The sequence below is a fragment of the Tursiops truncatus genome, chromosome 5, assembly GCF_011762595.2.
Source record: "Tursiops truncatus isolate mTurTru1 chromosome 5, mTurTru1.mat.Y, whole genome shotgun sequence".
NCBI classification, from domain to species: Eukaryota; Metazoa; Chordata; class Mammalia; order Artiodactyla; family Delphinidae; genus Tursiops; species Tursiops truncatus.
The window spans coordinates 25,599,335-25,615,087 of NC_047038.1; the positions used below are offsets into that span (position 1 = coordinate 25,599,335).

General features: G+C 37.8%; 1 long non-coding RNA gene across 1 annotated transcript in view; it reads right to left on the minus strand.

Moving 5' to 3' along the window:
* Nucleotides 1-13,951: 13,951 nt before the first annotated feature.
* LOC141278754 (uncharacterized) overlaps nt 13,952-15,753 on the minus strand; it is a 69,820-nt gene continuing 68,018 nt past the window's right edge. The window contains exon 3 of the long non-coding RNA XR_012331900.1: nt 13,952-15,166. This is a non-coding gene — a long non-coding RNA (uncharacterized lncRNA). The remainder of the gene's footprint in view (nt 15,167-15,753) is intronic.

The window sequence follows — 15,753 nt, forward strand, 5'->3', positions numbered from 1 at the left end:
TAGAGTTTGCAATATACATTTTTAACTAACTTGTGATTATTTTCAAATAACACTGTACTGTTTCATATGCAGTGCAGGTACCTGTACCAGAGTATTCAGAATTCTTCCTTCCCATTCCTTATGACATTGTGTATCTATAAACTGAGTAGTTTAAAGTATAAAAATAACTTTAAAAGATTGAAAATATTGTTAATTTACAGAAAATACTTTGAGATAATTTCAATCTCTGTCTGCCAGTCATTACTAAGAAACCCCTTGTCCCACTTCTCTTCCATTCCATTACTTTGGCAAATCCCCAATTCTGGAAGAGTTCAACTGTCTGCCCCCTTCAGATCTATAGCTGGCTTCTAACTGACAAAATACTGGAGAATATCATACAGTTTGGAGTCTCTGTAAATGTATGTGGTATCAACAGACCCCTCAGAGCAGCCATAGCAAGAGCCTGTGCTTCCCTTTTGAACTTTCTGTCTGGTTCTCTACAGCCACTGTTTTAGAGCTTTTGTTTCTCAATCTTTTCTTCTATTCATTCCTCTATTGTTTCCTATTTTGGTAAAATTGTTCCAGTTACCTAAGCCAGAAAATTGAGTGTCATCTTTGATCGCTTCTTTTTTTCACTTTTCACATATGATCAAACACAGATCATTAGAGATTCATTATTTTTTCCATCTTTATAGAGATATAATTGACATATTGTGTAAGTTTAAGATGTACAACAAGGTGATTTGATACACATACATCACAAAATGATTACCACTGTAAGGTTAGTTAACATCTCCATCACCTCACATAATTATCATTGTGTGTGTGTGTGTGTGTGTGCGTGCGCGTGTGAGTGCATGTGTGTGTGCGGTGAGAACACTTACGATTTGCTCTCTTGGCAACTTTTGAGTATATAATAGAGTATATGATACGGTATTGTTAGCTATAATCACTATGCTGTCCATTAGATCCTCAGAACTTATTCCTCTTATAGCTGGAAGTTTGTATCCTTTGACCAACATCTCCCCATTTCTCTCACCTCAGAGCCCCTGGTAACCACCATTTTACTCTCTGTGACTATGAGTTTGACTTTTTTAGATTCCACATATAAGTGATATCATATAGTATTTGTCTTTCTCTGTTTACCTTATTTCACTTAGCAGAATGCCCATGAAGTCCATCCATTGTTTTAAATTGCAGGATTTCCTCCTTTCTCATGGCTGAATAATATCCCGTGACCTCCATGTCTTTGGGGTCAGTTACTGGAAGATTACTGTGATCCTTTGGTGTTTCCTTGATTTTTCATGTTCTTTGAAGTCTTGCATCTCCACCTTCACATTTGAAGTAGTAATCACCTCCTCCAGTCTTCAGTAACTGACTTTGGGAGAGAAATACCTTCCTTCAGCCCTGCTAGAGATTCTGAGGTTTTCTCAGTCCTTCTTAAATACACTTTCTCCACACTTCTTCTCTCTTTTGAGAGAGTTCTTAATTGTATGCCTTCTCTTGATCCTGTAACATACCAGCATGGCTTCTGACAGTCTCCCTTTTGCTTTCCCAGGGGTGGAGCTAAAGCTGAAATTTGTAGTCTCTTAATAGGCCACCAAGTCTGCCTGGTTCCCTGCGCACGTTCATTAGTTGTCTGCCGAGGCTCTTGCTGCCCTTGGAGCGTGCACTGAGAGCCGGCCACAGGGTAGAAGTGTGTGGGGGTGAGGTGTGCAGGGCTCTGGGGTTTCCTGTAGGCCATTTGGGGGAATCTGCAGACAGGCATGCCCAGAGGCTCCTGGGTGGGCTTCCTGATGGAGTCTGAGAAGCAGTTAGTAGGACCCACAACCTTTGAATCCCTCTGAGAGTCTTATCTGCGGCTCTCCCAGCCTCTTCCCACCTCCCAGTCACACAGCTCATGACTCAGCATGCTGGATGGAGTGAGAGACGCGTAGCCCTCTTTGGCAGCACCCTGCATAGCTGAGGAAGCTGGGTGCTCCTTCACGAGCGTTCACTTTCCCCCTCAGGAGAAATCATGGGTTGAGAAAATGTCTCTTGGCCCTGAACTATGCTGTCTTGGGGGAAAGATGATGTGAGGTAAACTCAAACTCTTCCCCTTCCCCTCTCCAATGCATCCAAACTCATATTTTTTTTTCTCTCTAACGGTGATGTGCTGGAAATTCTCCACTGGAATCTGGACTTCCACAAGGGGTCTCTCATCAACGGGTGATTGTCTAAGACAGTGTTCTCCAGGGACCCCTGGACCGAATCCAAGAGGGGCCAGACTCAGTTCATAGGCCACTGCAGGGACCACAGCTGGGACTGAGGTCTGTATGCCTATTACTGTCCCCCCACCAACACACACACGCACACACACACACACACACACACACACACGAGGGATAGACTCCTTCTAGGTCCCTTGGCATGTGATGCTGGATCCCACAGCTCTCTCAAAGGCACTTTGGTCCATGGATGTATGCCAGACTGTTATTGTTTGAAGGAAAGACACAAATAAGGGGCATCTTATTCCGCCACATTGCTGACATCACTGCTGGAGATTGATTAGCTTAATATCACTCAAATCTATTTAATTTCTCTCCTTTCCCATGGCCACTGGCCAGGTCATCATTATCTCCCAATCATATGCCTAGAAAAACCTCCTAAATGACTCCTGACCTCCAATCTTCACCCTTTTTCATAAGGCACTCAGGATATATTTCCTAAAATGCATATCTGACTATCTCTCACCCCTACGCAAAATCTGTCAGTGTTTCTCCATTGTTCTTAGGGTTAAAGCCCAAGCCCTTCAAGAATTTAAAAGATTGATATGACCGGTCTTCTCTTTTCTCTTGCTACCTTACCCCCTTGCATGGACTACATTGCATTTTTAGTTTCTGGAATGTAAACTTTCACCAACTGCCTTTCACATACACAGTTCCTTCTTCTAACACATGACCTCAGCCTCATGTCACCCACTTCTACTCCAACCTATCCTCTCACCTGAAGTGTCCCTAACTCATCACTTTTCAGATCTTAGCTCCAAGGTTCTTTTTTTTTTTTTTTCAAGAAGCCTTCCGCAAGTCTTAGATCAATGCCCAACTGCCTGCATCTGTGTGATGTCGTAGAGCAGGGAATTTCCACTTCACATTGTATTATAATCTGCTATGTTCTTTTCTATATCAACACTTAATCCTAGACTCCTTTAGGCAAAAACTATTCATAATTTATTCACAATTATATCTCCAGTTCCTAATAGACTGGCACTTAGTAGGCATTTAATAAATATTTGTCAATTGGTTGATTGTTTGAATAAATAAAAATTACTTTTTTTCCCCCTGAAAACTGTTGAACTCTGAGGCTGTTACTGCAGCTTACACCAATCACTAATGGACATGTTTTCTCTACCCAGGGGCTGAACTGCCCGTGATTATTCGCGGGGTTATGAATTTGCACTTCAATGACTTTTATGTGGCATCACTGCAACATGGTTGGAAAGGAGATTTCTTTTCTTGAAAAGAGAGTAGTGCTAAGTAGCTCAGATGGAAAGCAGCTTTGGTAGTTTGTCTTTGTGTAAAATGGTAGATCTTTGTCCAAAATCAGGGCATTCTAAAAGGCAGTTACTGTCACATCTAAAACCTCAGTTCTGACTTGACTATTAAAGCAGGACAAAACACAAATATATGCAATAACAATGTGGTTGTGAGCATGTGTTGCCTTTTAATGACTTAGGCCTCTATTAATGTACAAGAAAAATGGAGAGTTAAGCTCCTACTCACTGAAATAGAGCAGGAGCCTTCTGTTCTCCGTTAGAACAGCTGCCCTATTTCCGGCTGCTTTGACGAAATCACTGCCCAACTTCTTTATTCAGGAGGATCAGTGTTTACACTCTAGTTGGTCTTGAATCAAAACAGTCCTGATTTGTTAATAATTCACTAACCAAATATTATGACTGAAAAACTGGGACACTGGTAAATAATCAGATGCAGAATGGAACTTCTGTTGCATTTAGTCTGATAATGGAAATGGAAAACACAAATAAAAAAAATGTAATTTAGCAGTTCATTGTATCCTGTTAAATGCCAGCTGTTTTCAGGGATTGAGGATAGAATGTTTTGGTTTTCCCCTCACATCTTTAGAATATGGGAATAATTGGAAAGCAATTAAGTTATTTCACATTTTCTACTAGCAAAAGAAGGGTATGGTACCAAGGATTCATTTGTTTATTCAATAAATATTTGTTGTGCGCCTAGTATTGCCAAACTTCTTACAAACCCTGAGGATATAGCAGCAGTAGAGTGTCTAGACACAGGGAGCTTACATTCTAACATGGGAGTGTGGAAACAATAAATAACCAAACAAATGCATAATATGGCAAGCGGTGAGTGCCTTTAAGGGCAGGGGAGAGGGCTGGAGTTGCTCTTTGATTTGGGGTGCATGGGGTAAAGCAAAGCAGACAGCAGCTCATGGCACTACCACCCTTGAGTCCTGTCTCTAAAATCTCCTCATGGCACTTTTTGAAATGAAACAAAGGATTCTATTTAACAATCTCCTCCTATACTGATTTTTAACTGCAGCTGTCAGAGGTGATTCTGGGGGATAAAACTTGCATTTATTAAGAAATTACATGAAGACTACAAAAGAGCTTCATATATTAGGTATCAAACTTAGTGATTTTTACTCTGGTGTAAATATACCCAACATTTTCTGTTTTGACTAAAAATCACAGTAATTATCATAAGCACCACATATGCAGTTACTTCAGCGGAACAAAGAAACACCGACTTTGCTTCCAAAAGATATTATTGTCGCTGAGATATATATCAACTGATTTAAAATTATATTTGATATGTTAACTACTCCATAGTTACCTTAATTGAATGTGCATAATGATGATAAATTTTATACAATGTTTTTCATTTTACAAAATATTTTGGAATTCCCCAACTCATTGGAGCATCACATAGAACTGTAAAATAAGGTATTGTTTCCATTTACAGTAGGAAAGTCAGAGATTCAGAGAATTAATTGATATGGTAAGACAGAGACAGTCCTCAAACCCAGACATTCTGGTTCCAAATTTCACACTGCTACTGTCCCACTGTGTGCAAACCAAACCAATGTGAATTATAACAGCAACCCAAAGTCCTTTCTCTATATTTTCTGACTCATGCAATAGAGACTCCCAGGATAATATTTTAATTACTAACTCTTTTGTTTTTTAAACTGTTTGATTAGCATTATTTTCTTCATTAAACCTGCTCCAAATTAAAAACAAAGGTTTAGTTTGGTTTATGAGAAAAGGTTTAGTTTGGGGTTTTTTTGTTTGTGTTTTTTTACACACCCAAGAAAAGTCTTCCTTTTAATAGTCAAGGGTGTGGGGTATTAAAACATCAACTAAGAATAGTAATTAATTATAAATGCCTGTGGTGATGCACATCTTACATGAAACCACATTGAAAGTCACGTGGAGCAAGAGAGCTCCCTCTGCTTAGTGGTTTCACTTAAGTTTCCTGAGTGGTTGAATCAATAGATTCAGTAGAGTTCAGTTTACTCAGTAGAGAGTTAAAGCCATGAACTAAATCATTCCTACTTTTTTCCTGTCCATGTGCCCTACAGATGGTGAGATATGTTTGATTTTGGAGCTATTCTTTGCTTCTCTTTCTTCCTTTTGTTCTCTTCCTTCCTGCCCACCTGCCTTCTTCCCTCCCTCCATGCTTCCCTCCCTTCCTTCTTTCCTTCTTTCTTTCCATTCTTTATTCCTTTCTTCTTCTCTTTTTCTTTCTCCTTCTAAGAGTAGTTCTTAGAGGGATATATCTTGAAGGGTCTGTTAAAATCAAACAAGTTTCTTTAAGATTGGAAGGTTGGAGTTACTTTTAATTTCTATAACACATTTATATTAAGAAATATGCTAGGGCTTCCCTGGTGGCACAGTGGTTGAGAGTCCGCCTGCTGATGCAAGGGACACGGGTTTGTGCCCAGGTTCGGGAAGATCCCACATGCCGCGGAGCGGCTGGGCCTGTGGGCCATGGCCACTGAGCCTGGCTCCGCAACGGGAGAGGCCACAGCAGTGAGAGTCCCACGTACTGCAAAAAAAAAAATAATAATAAGAAATATGCTAATCTTTGCAAATGAAATAACCATTTCTCTCTTCAGTGTGAATTATCTTGAAATGTTCAGAGTCAATAATCAGTTGAAACGTATGTATGTAGAAATATAAATATTGAAATATTGACTTTTATTTCTTATACTTCTAAAAAATTTTAATACATAAGTGAAATTTTATGTTGGATCAATTCTAGGAAAAGTACACAAAGAAATATTAGTTTTAACCTAATATTGTTACAAATAAAATCTACCAGGTAATTAAAATAATAGAAGGAGGAAAAGCAGAAAATAGAAGTTAGATGAACTTGCGGCCAAAGTCTCTGGCAGAACACTGGCTGTGAGAGAGCACGGGTTCTGAACCCGCATGCCCAACTTTGAGCACTGGTTCTGAACCCGCATGCCCAACTTTGAGCACTGGTTCTGAACCCGCATGCCCAACTTTGAGCACTGATTTGCTAGGATTTCCTCTGTAGTCTCAGAAAGATCACTTAAACCCTTTGATCTTAATTTCCTTTTTAAAAATTAGGATGAGTTCTTAGTACCTAATCAATACAACAAAAATGAACATAAAATCCCATGGCAAAGTTATTAAATAAATTCACATTTAGATTCAACAACATCATGTGTTTAAAAAAGATCAGTCATTGACCAATCATTCAATATATGATACATTTTTTAAAAATAAACTTGTATATCTCAATAGTGAATTCCAGTCTAATGATGGGTTTTAGATTGAGTGGCAGAGTAATATAATTATATTAGGTTTGGGCAAATATTCCTTACTTTTGGCATCTGAGGACATAGATGTATGCATATACCAACTTATTAGTTGCCCAGGACCAAAAAGTAGTGCTGGGGGGCCTCTAATTATTTCACAACAATTACGTCATTGGTGTTTAAATCTGGAAATGTACCGGCGGCATACAAATTGGTAATGTTAAGCATGATCCGACTCTTAGTATCTTTTGTCTGGTTCCAGCCCATATTCAGAAAAAATGAAGACATAAAATTGCCTTTTATAGGAAAAATATGAGTAGATTCCAAAGCACATAAGATGAGCCATCAAAGATGCCTTCCCCTTTTTTCTATCTATCTTCACATTTTATGAGAACTAAAAGCCTAATCAATAATTTAACAAACTAATGGACATATTTTTAGACACAATGGACTCTTTCTGAAAAGCAGTACACTGACAGGGCCACAGAGGCAAAAATGGAAACTAACTGCTAATATTTAATGTTTGTCTTGAAAAGTTCCGTGCTGTGTCATGAGCACAGGGCAAGCTGCCTTAAAACAGAGTACATCTCTTCTTTCTCTGCAGAGCTATTGTTTCTGTATTTGTTATAATAATGTGTTTTTCCTATGAGCTATGTATCCAACAACTCTGTAAATGATATCATTTTTAGAGGCACTATAAGACACAGAACTGATATCCAAATATTTAATGTGTACTTTAAATAAGAATACATGCTCTAAAAAGATTTTAAATTCTAATTTAAGATACTATACTTGATATTCTGGTTATGGATATTAATATCCATACAATTTACAATGACATCGTGCTTGCCATACAAGTAGGAAAAGCCAGAAAATTATTCTGGTATTGGCAGTCTGAAAATATTTTAGCTCAACTTAGAGAGGGTTGATGCTTCATTTTCTGGATAAAATAAAGCCTTTGTTTTTTATTTTATTTTTCCCTTTTTCCTTTATCCTTTCTACTTAGTAAGAGAGGCAAAGTAAAATGCTGTACAAAACAATTGTATGACTTGCAGCTAAAGACTCAGAAGAACAGCCACTTGCCCACATTTACATAATATTGATACTATCCTGTTTGTCTCTACAACAGGCAGTGCTTTTACCCACATTTAAAGATTATCCTTAGAGTTCCATTATTTTTATGCAATTCCCTATTATCAAGATTTGTACATCACTTTATTTAAAACTTCCTTTTTCCTTGGACTCTAGACACATCATTAAATGGATTTATTCTACAGGTAAATGATCTTCCTAAATTTAGAGCATGCATATTGCATCTGACATTGAGAAATGCTGTTATATATTTTTAATGAATAATTAGACTATGAGAGTGCCTTCAAGATTGGTTTTTAATTTTTACAACAGGTAAAAGGTAGAATGTAGATTTGTTTCTTGTTCGATTATAATGGAGTTGAGAGTGTTGAGAGTTGAGGAAGGGGCATGTGTAGCAGCGTCAATGACAAGGTGGGGGGCAGCCCAGAGGCCAGCTTGGTGATAGAAGCCCGACCTCGGTGACCCCTCTGGAAGGCCTGCTGCAGGTGGCCTGCTGACATTAGCATTTTATATCTTATTCTTAAACTCATCCATTGAACACGGTGTCATTGCCCATGTTTATCATGTGAGAGGTAAACTGCTGCTTGTCTGAATCCATGCAGATCTCTGAGCTGCAATATTTCAAGGTACAGTGGGTTTGCATCTGCAAACCATTTGCACCAATGTAGCACAGTCATACCTTTTCTAGATGATGCTTTGGGGAGTACTGAGCCAGAATAGTCTTACTGTATCCTTAAGGAAATAACAAAATAAATAAATATATAATAGCACAGAATAAGTGGAGGAACATACACTGTCATATAAAAAATAATAGCAATATGCTATGTCTGTGAGAAATTATTTGCAAATATTTCATACTGCATTTCTTTCCACTTCCCTTATTTATGCTTCAAACCTCATACATTCTTAATTTGTCTTATTCTTCCTACACTCTCTGAACAGGTTTTGCTTTTCCTTTTTATAAACAAGCCATGTGGCCAGAAATACTAAAACTAAAATGTTCTGTCTGCACAATAGCTGCTTTTAGCAAGTCAGATATGCACAGTTAAGCTGTGCTTGCAGAATCTTTCTTCTGAAAGTGCAGTCAATTGACCATGTACCAGCACGAATGTATTTCTAACCAGTAAAGCATGTACACATGCTACCCTGTACACAGTGATTTCAACTGTTGTGGCCAGGGTGCTCATCTTTTTTCTTGGCAAAGGAACATTTAAATGCAGAAGCATGCCTCAGCTTAGAACCATGCAACATCTCCAGACCCTGCTTTCTTCCAAAGGTGGATTTTCCGTTTGCCCTGCATCAGTGTTATACTTCCTTCAGAAAGCAAGCCTTGTTCTCCTAAAGAGATTCTGGATAAATGACTTAGAATTAGTGGCCGCAAAATCATTTAGAAGCATTACGGCAACACCCTAACAAAATGGTATACATCTGCCCATGATATAAAAATAATTTTTACAGTATTCTTCAAGTAGTATTTTTATTTACAATTTTGGCAGATTTTAGACACTTACAGGTGCCTTAAAGTTTCGTCTTAAAATAACAGTGCTAGAGGGCAGGTGGCAGATTTCTAGGACGTTATTGTATTTCTACAGGCATTCAAGCGCTAGCCGGGTTTTTCAGTCCCAAGAAACTATAATTATCATGGAGAACACTGCTTATACTGTCTTATTTCTTAATTACAGTAGCAACATGAGATAAATGCATACTTATTGGGATCAAATGCATATTATTTTGTGGTGATTACAAAGAAGTTCTCATGACAATGATTGCAATTATATGGTCATCAAGTACTGATACTATGTTATGTTCTAAAAACTCTATAATTAAAGTCCTGCCAAGAGGGCACTTCCTATTTGAAAAAAAGAAAAAGAGCTTAAGAGTGAGGGAGAGTTTGGCCAATGTAAAAATCAGTGACGTAGTTACCCTGAGTCTGTTCAAGTGATTCCACATGAATCTTAAGATCATTTTATCAACTAACATTTGAGGGCTTTAATTTAAATTTCTATCCAAGCAAGCTATGTAAAGAATATTCTTTAAAATAGCTTTTCTCTTTTTTTGACCTTCAGAATAAAAAGCTTTGAATATACCCTGGGGGGGGGGGTGGAAATGGACTGGAAATATGATAGGAGTGATACTGCCTTCAAAGATAAATTTGCAGTCTGTCAGTAAAATTCTTTTCAAATATTATAAATCGTTGTCTGAAAAGTTTTCATGTAAGATTCCAAAAATAATTTATGTTCTGTCATTCTGATTTTTTAAAAAAAGACTTTAAGTTGCCAAGATAATACTTACATAAATTTTCCACTTTCTTCTATAAATAGATACTCTTTGTCTTTTATTTTCAAAACGGCAAATGGAAAACAATGAGGGATGTCAAACTCTATACATAAAACTATTTGGGTGAAGGTTTCAGATATATCATGTGTCAGATTTGCCTAGCTTTTAAATTCTGCTCTGCCATTGACTAGATGTGAGACTTGAACAAATTATTTCACTGTGCCTCAGTTTCTTCATCTGTAGAAGGGGACAATAACTGTACCTACCTTATAAGACTGTTGTGAGGACTTAATCATTCCATACAAGTAAAGGGCTTAGATTTATGCCTAGCACATAGTAAGCTCTATATACTTTTTAGGTGATATTTACAGGGAATAGGCCAAGTTCTCCCACTCTCTTCCCCACCTTCAACCTTGGTGAGGAGTATCTTTAATCATCTTAATGGGCTTTCCTCAGAGGATCCTTTTCAGCATTCTAGTAAAGGGCATTCCATGAACCTGATACCTTTGACTTACACTACCTTATCAGAATGTTGTTTTTTTAATTCTTATGCAAACTAATGCTCTATTATTTTTTTCTTCTAGTTTTATTGAGATATAATTGACATACAGCAGTGTATAAGTTTAAGGTGTGATTTGACTTAACATACATTATGAAATGATGACCACAATAAGTTTAGTGACCATCCATCATTTTATATAGATACAGAATTAAAGAAATTAGAGGGCTTCCGTGGTGGCGCAGTGGTTGAGAGTCCGCCTGCCGGTGCAGGGGACACGGGTTTGTGCCCCGGTCCGGGAAGATCCCACATGCCGCGGAGCGGCTGGGCCCGTGAGCCGTGGCCATTAAGCCTGCGCTTCCGGAGCCTGTGCTCCGCAACGGGAGAGGCCACCACAGTGAGAGGCCCGCGTACCACAAAAAAAAAAAAGAAAGAAAAAGAAAAAACGAAATTAGCAAAGAAATATTTTCTCCTTATGATGAGAACTTAGGATTTCCTCTCTTACCAACTTTCATATATAACATAGAGCAGTGTTCGTTATCTTTATCATATTGTGCATCACATCCCTCATAGTTATTTAGCTTGGAACTGGAATGTTGTACCTTTGGACTACCTTCATCCAATTCCCCCTCCCCCAGTACCCACTACCTGCCACCGGCTCTGGTAGCCACAGATCTGATCTCTTTTTCTATGAGTTTGTATATTTGTTTGTTTGTTTGTTTTTGAGATATAATTGGCCTACCACACTATATTAGTTCCTGGTTCACAATATATTGATTCATTATTTCTATACATTTAAAAATGACCACCATGATAAGTCTAGTTACCATCTATCACCATACAAAAATATTAAATATTTATTGACTGTATTCCCCACACTGTACGTTTCATACTCATGAGTCATTAGATCATACACACACAAAAAAAGCAAACAAGTTTTCTTGAGTTTGATTTCATTTCAACCTGTATACATATCTATACCAAAAAAGGTCTGGAACAGTTTTTTAAATTTTAGAACTGGTCTAATTCTGGTTCTTCTCTAGGTTGGGAGTTATTGGATTATTGGATTTGATAGTTTTGATTCCACAATGGGGGAAAAAACTGATATGTAAAGTAATACCATACTTTTAATGGGCAGTGAGGGGATGCCAATCCCAATTTCAATTTTTATTTTAAGAGTGAGCTTAAGAGTGACTTTGAAATAGAAATCAAATGTGTGGCTTTCTACCTGTATTAGTCTTTGCAAGCTGCCATAATAAGACACCACAGACCGGGTGGTTTAAACAACGGACATTTATTTTCTCACAGTTCTGGAGGCTAGAAGTCCGTGATTGAGGTGCCAGAAAATTCAGTTTCTGGTGAGACTTCTCTTCCTGACTTAAAGACAGCCGCCCTCTGGCTGTGTTCCCAATTGGCCTCTTCTCTGTGCATTGCAGGGGGGAGGGATAGAGAAAGAGACAGAGAGAGAGGGAGAGAGAGAAAGAGAGAGGGAGGGAACGCACTGTGGTGTCTTTTTATAAGGGCATCAGACCTATCAGATTAGGGTCCCACCCTTATGACTTCATTTAAGCTTAAGTACCTCCTTAAAGAACCTATCTTTGAATACAGTCACATTGGGACATACAGTTTCAACATATGAATGTGGGTGCGGTGTACACAATTCCATCCATAACACCCCACCTGAAATGATAATGTACTTCTCATGAAATTCAGCGTTTAGGTGAGGTACTTCCTAGGGCTTCTATGCCACTTTTGAGCATATGCATATGATATTTATGGTCATTTTTATTTATTTTTCAGATCAGCATTTTCATGACCCATTTGTCAAACTATGGGAATGACCGCCTCGGGCTGTACACCTTTGTGAACTTGGCCAACTTCGCGCAGAGCTGGACCAACCTGAAATTGCAAACTCTGCCTCCAGTGCAACTAGCCCACAAGTACTTTGAGCTCTTCCCTGAGCAGAAAGACCCTCTCTGGCAGGTAACACTGCACGTTCTCACCTGGGCTGAAAGAAAAGAAACTAGCAATTTGTGAGTGCCGAGTTTGTGTTAGGAACTCTGTTGGAGATACTAAAACTGTCATTTAATGCAAACTTCTTTTTTATCCAATAGTTTCATTCTCTTCAATAATATTTTTTATTTGTTTTATGGATTAAGTGTTCGTATTTTGGATTTGTTTTTCTGGGATTTTGTTAGTTGGTCAGTCAGTTTGGAAGTTTTGCGTTGAGGATGTTGTTTTATTGTTGGTTTTTTCTCAGAGCTAATCACTTTGGCTTGCATTTAGCGTGGGCACTAACTAGCAGTAAAATGGTTAGGCATTGGGTATCTAGGAAGATAGAAACAAAGGACCACAATAATCTAAGAGCATAGAATTAGACCCTGATGTGTGTGTGTACAACACAGATAGTCTAAATAAAAAAGGGAAAAGCAATTTTTACTTCATGCTCATACAGATTCTATCTTTAAGATGTCTTTGTGCATTTTTTTAATCTAATCTTTTGCTAGGATCATATCTATTAATAAAGAAGGAATTGTCAGTTTTAGGATTGCTTTTATGAATAATTCAACTTTATGTGGGAGCTACTGAGCCTCAGTGCATGAAAATGTAAACGAGCTGCTTCTTACCATTTATCTAGGAAAATGCCACCTTCCACTTTCTCGGTTCTTTATGCATCAGATTACATTGACCCACACAATCAATAAGCTAGCTGCAGAGAGCAGATCATATGGTCTCCTGCTAAGTAGTCAGTAGAGGGCTAGCATCCTCATTAATGAGAAATCACTGCAAAACAGACTTTTTACCATCCTATCTCCCTCTCCTGTGTTTCTATTCCATAATTCATGTTACATGCCCCTCTGTGTCTATATGGTCAGGACTTCATCCACTGTATGTTTATTGAGCATCTACTATGTATAAGGCAAGGCTAGTTGCTCTTGAGAATGCAAAGAAAAACAAAATGCAATATTTTCTCTCAAAGTCAGCAGAACATTTCCTTGTTATTCTTATTCACTGCTATATATTTCAAAATGTGTTTTAAAACTGCTACAGTAAGTCATACTTTATTTTGATGATTTATTCAGCAGCTTGACCAGCTATATGTTTGGTGTATATATTAAGTAGATGAATAAATAGATAAAGACATAGTTCTTGTAGTGTATATAGTCACACCACGTAGATGTTGAATTTCATAAAGGCAAAGCTTTGTCTCCCATAAGTGGCAGTTACTCAGAAGTGCTCACATACTTATAAAATTGATAAATCATTGACAGTAAATCAGTTCTTTTTTCACACGTTTATTTATAAGATATCTATAATTCATGGTTACAGTAACAATAAAAAGTAAGCAACTTAACAAATATGGCAGACAGATGATCTAAAAAATGAGTCAATGGCCCCAAGCTCTACTCTTTCTTTTCCTTCATAAAAAAAAAAAAAATGTTTTTTTATGAAGAATTTGTATTTCTTAATATTGTGTGAGTTTTTATAAGTAAAGAATTGTATTTATTGATACTTTTGGTATCAGTGACACTGTTCATCTTGTTAGGGAATGAATATAATCAAAGACATGCCAACTCCAATAAGGTTTGGTTAATATGATTATTTTATTTTATTTTACTTTATTTGTTTTTTATTCATTTTTATTGGAGTATAGTTGCTTTACAATGTTGTGTTAGTTTCTTGCTGTAAAGCAAAGTGAATCAGTCATACATATACATATATCCCCTCTTTTTAGATTTCCTTCCCATTTAGGTCACCACAGAGCATTGAGTAGAGTTCCCTGTGCTGTACATTAGGTTCTCATTATGATGATTTTAAATACGATGATCGAATGCTTGTTAAATATGAAATACTGTGCTAGTTGATTGGAGGTATAAATGAAAATTAGAATGAGAAAGTAGAATTATTCCTTGAGAACTACGTCACTTTGGAAGACATGAGAACATATACATACACAAACAAAACATTTGTGAGTGTGACTTTTAATTTTGAATAGCATCATAGAGGTAAATTCCTAGGGAGTTCTTAATAAGTGATACAATTAATCAGAAGAGGCTTCAGAGAGTTCACAGATTTTTGTTATTGTTGTCATATATATGTCTATTATCAAAACAGCTTATTATAAGAGTATTTAAGTAACACTCAAGAGTAAATGTTTACTAAAAGACTCCTGTTTTATCACATGAATTATATCCTTTGTATGGTTTCTCTTTTTAAATTTATTCATTTTATTTATTCTTTTTTTTTTTCTTTCTTTTTGGCTGTGTTGTGTCTTTGTTGTGGTGCGTGGGCTTCTCACTGTGGAGGCTTCTCTCGTTGCGGAGCATGGGCTCTAGGCACGTGGGCTTCAGTAGTTGTGACACGTGTGCTCAGTAGCTGTGGTGCACGGGCTTAGTTGCTCCACAGCATGTGGGATCTTCCCAGACCAGGGCTCGAACCCGTGTCCCCCGCATTGGCAGGCAGATTCTTAACCGCTGCGCCACCAGGGAAGCCCTATATGGTTTCTTTTGACTGAAAAATAAAGTTGCAAACATTTCCCATTAACAAAAGTGCCATATATTCTCAAATATATTTAAGAAAGAAAACAAGGAATAGAAAGCAAAATAGTGGTTAAGTTGAACAGGGAATTATTCACATACATGAGATTTTGAGAACAGTAGACTTACTGAAACAAATCTGATAAACTTTGCCAGTCATAAAGGGTGTTAGAAAACTGCAAATGATCAGGTAAAGATAAAGTGCATAATACTTTTGAGTTCCTTTCCCTGGTGGTTTTCTCCTCTTCTCATATTTGTATTTCTAACATCAAGTAAAACAGCTAAAGGCGTTATCATCATGTCCTTTATACAACATGAATTTAATTTTACAAAAAACATTTCAGCATAACCAACACTAATTAAATGTTTTTTGTTTTTGAGGGTTTTTTTGCGGTACGCGGGCCTCTCACTGTTGTGGCCTCTCCCGTTGCGGAGCACTCCGGACGCGCAGGCTCGGTGGCCACGGCTCACGGGCCCAGCCGCTCCGCGGCATGTGGGATCTTCCCGGACTGGGGCACGATCCCATGTCTCCTGCACCGGCAGGCGGACTCTCAACCACTG